The sequence below is a fragment of the Pteropus medius genome, unplaced genomic scaffold, assembly GCF_902729225.1.
Source record: "Pteropus medius unplaced genomic scaffold, Ma_sr-lr_union100, whole genome shotgun sequence".
NCBI lineage: Eukaryota > Metazoa > Chordata > Mammalia > Chiroptera > Pteropodidae > Pteropus > Pteropus medius.
The window spans coordinates 342371-346122 of record NW_024352947.1 but is presented as its reverse complement, the minus strand read 5'-3'; positions in this window follow the sequence as shown (position 1 = coordinate 346122).

Genomic DNA, 3752 nt, shown 5'->3' with positions numbered 1-3752 from the left:
CCGCGGGGTCAGGATGCCTTCGCGTTCTGTCCACTGTTGGCCGGGACCAGTGAGTCCCACCGGCCCTACTCCCCTTCCCAACCTCCGGGCTGAAAACCCCAGCACAGCGGTCCGGGGGAGCAGAGCAGCTCGGCTCCAGCCCTCGGCTCGCCAGGCTCCGCCCCGAACGCGCTCGGGCTGAGCAAGGCCATCGTCATAGCCAGCGGAGAAAGGACATTTTCTTCTGGGGACTGCAGGGAAGAGGAGCATGTGCCAGATATGTTCTCTGACCTTCGGCAAGAGAAAGTGATACAGGAGAGAAACAGGCCGGCGCTGCGGGGGGCCGAGGAGCCAGGGGCTGCAGGGGAGACGGGGCCGGGAGGCACTGCAACTGCGGGGGCCCAGACCCGGGGCTGGGGGGAGGCGGGGCCAGCTGGGGGGAGGGGATGGGAGCAGGGCTGCGGGGGCGGTGGCAGGCTGCACGGGGGCAGGGCCAGGGGGGGCTGCAGGGGGGCAGGGCCAGGCTGCAGGGGAGGTGGGACCAGGGCTGCCGGGGACAAAGGCTGGGGAAGATCTGCCTGGGAGCCTCAGACGCTGGCCCGGCGTCCCGCGCTTAGAAGGTGGCGGCGTCTGGTGACTGTGCTGTGCGGTGGCTGGTTCCGACTCCACGTGGCCACATGTCACCTCTCCCGCTCGACGCAGACCTCCGAGGGCTGGAGAGCCCCCGGGTCGCACGGTCCCCGCGATCAGGGCAGAACAGCTGCTTCCTCAGAAGTGCGCAGAGTCTGTCCTGTCCCCTCGGGACTTTCGGTGGCCTTCGGTTATTAGCGTTCTACTTCCTCCCGAGCCCGTTTTGACGACGTGGGTTTTCCTGAGCGCTGTCACGTCACCTGGTTTTCACACGTCGTGGCGTAAAGCTCCCCACTTCCTACCCTCTGAGACTGTGCTGTTTACAGGCGCTCGGCAAACATTTGCTGACAGAGATGGACAGTTTTAGGCTACGTTGTGACATAACCCAGTGAGCGCGGCTGGACTTCTGCCTCCGGGGGAAGAACCAGGGCTCACAGTCGGAAGCTTGGTGTTAGGACACGGTCCCTCTGCCCGGCCTGGGGGCCCCCCACGCGGGGTCAGGAATGAGAAGCAGTTCTTGGCACAAGGGGTCGCCCCGTCCGAGCAGGGACCCGGGGGTGTTGTATTTTCTCCCCCTCAGGTCTTGAGGAGACAGTCTCTTCTGGGTGACGGTGATACTGTGTCCCTCTGTGCGAGCCTAGGGTCTCTACAGCCACTGCGGTGGCGGTTTCATGACACCGTGCCAGACTGTGCGGCATTCGTCACCCACGGTGGACCTGATTCCAGGTCACCACTGAAGGGGGGACATCCAGACGCCTCCTCCCCGCGCGGACAGCCGCATCTTCTCGGGACACGTTTTGAGGCCCAAGGGAATGGTGTGCGGCGGGGGACCGGGTGGGGCGCATGGGGCTGGGTCCCCAGCGAGGCTGGGGCAGATCTGGAGGCAGGAAGAATGGGGGGCCGACACCGGCGGCCGTCAGGGCTTCGTGACTCTCTCGGTTTGAGAGTGCACAGACGGGGGATCGCAGATCAGCCGCCGGAAGGGACGCCGAAGACCCGACAGCTGTCACACGCCCTGCCGCCGGTGGCCCACACGAGGAAGTAACGCGAGGGGTCGGCCAAGCTAAACGTTTTTATTTTGTTTTGCTTCTTAAAATATCATCGAGTGCCAACCGAGGAGAGCCCTCTCCGTCTTGGCTAGTAATGTGACATCGTAGGCCAAGTCCTTGCGTCCCCTCCTTGGGCCATTTGCCATCAAACCGTTGACAAGACAGCCGGTCACTCTCACTGTTAAGATGAACAGGGCAGCGGTCACGAGACAGGGCAGGTCGGTGGCCGGCGGGAGGCCCCAGCGGTGTCAGGATGGTCCCCCGTCTGGCCGGCTCTGGGGACAGCCTTGCCCAGCAGCCCTCGGGGACCGGCCACCTGCCACACGCTCCCGTCCTTCCTGCTCTCGGCACGAACTAATATTGTCTTTTCCTAAATTTCCTTGCAATGTTTTCATAGAAGAAGGACATTCAATAAATATTTTTTCCGGAACTCGGTTTTCGCAAGAGAAAGCACCTCAGGCCCACAAGGACAGCGTTCTTGTCACAGCTATGGAAAAAGGGTGACGACATTTTTCCGCTGGGACAGCCATTTCTTCTCGGAACGTTTCGCACGCTGAGCAGAGCCGGCGGCCGCAGAGCGCCAAAGCAAACGCGGGTTTGGCCGCATTGCCGCAGAGGAAGTGCCAGAAAACGGACCTGGAAATAGTATTTTCTGCATCGATTTCAGGCTCCAACTCTCCCGACACAGAAGCGACACCCAGGCCTGTCCAGGGCCACCCCAGACCCGGGAGGGCACCCACAAAACAAACCGCAGACACCTGAGAACGTGCCATTTTAAACAAGAATACTGTATGTGGATGTCTATGGCTACCGATGAATTTTCAATCATGTTTATTTTTCTGAAAGTTAATGAGACGTTTTTCATTTTTAAGAAGTTTTTTCTATCAGGATAAATTCTTCCATTTAAAGCCGATTAATTAATTAGCTTTTATTCTCATCACATTTTCCCGATTGTGGCTCGTGCCACCGAGAGGATTTTTGTTTAGTTTTGTTCTTGTGTTTATGGCCAAATCAGAAGTTTCCTGTTTTCTGCCCCTGCCCCCTGCCATGGTCCAGTCCAATGTCCAAGACTTAAGCTTTGCAGATCTATTTTTAAAACCCATTTTCAGTCAGTGACAAAGTTTGAAACGTGCGGTTCTAGCCACCGACTGGTAAATAAGGTGGACACAATTTCTGCCCGTCGCGCTCATTGTGAAAGGCAGAACACGCGTTACCTAGTTTTTTTTTGTGTCACTATGTTCAGAATTCCCTGGACGGTTATCTTTTCATGTAGGAATAAAAGATCAAAATGCCACATGAAGTAAGTGCTGTACATACAGACATTCACAAAGCTAATTTTTAAATGAAAGGGTGACATACAGGTACAGCCCTATTGCCTCTGTGGCTGGCAGTCGAGTTAACAGAATGGGTTAGGGGTCAGCAGGCTTTTTCTGTAAAGGGCCAGGTAAGTATTCTAGGCTTTGCGGGGCCCGGGTTCTCTGGTGCAGCTACTTAGCCCCGTGATGTGGCCGCACTGCATGCAGGGTAATAAGCGTGCCGTGCCAATAAAACTTTACTGATACACACGGCGGTCCAGATCTGGCCCAGGGGCTGTAGCTTGTCAATCCCTGGAACAGACGAATGCTCGTTCTGTTGTTTTATGGGCATTTCCTCGGCCGGCCAGGATTGAGCCTAGGACACCATCACTCAGATCTCCCTGAATGCACAGGACACGATTTCTTCTCCCTCGGTCTTTCGAGCTCGCAGCAGCCCCGCGCGCCCGCCACACTTCTGTGGTCAGGGCCACACGCGGTTTCCTGCGAGGGAAGAGCCTCGGCTCAGGGCTAGTCGTGGACGGAGCGTGTCGTGCGGTGGAGTAAAATCTGACGGCAAAGCAAGCCATGAGCCACCCAGCCTCGTCGCCCCTCCGAGGCTTCGCGCCACGGACCTCCTGGGCACAGCGGGGACGTCCCGAACTTGACCGGGAATTGCTGCACTTTATAACTCGATTGTTCCCTGAAGAACAAAACCAACGAAAATCAACGTGAAAGGAAAAGCCCATTACGAAGAGGCCGAAACGGAGCTGAACTCTTGAAGGATGCTCATCTGGCCTCT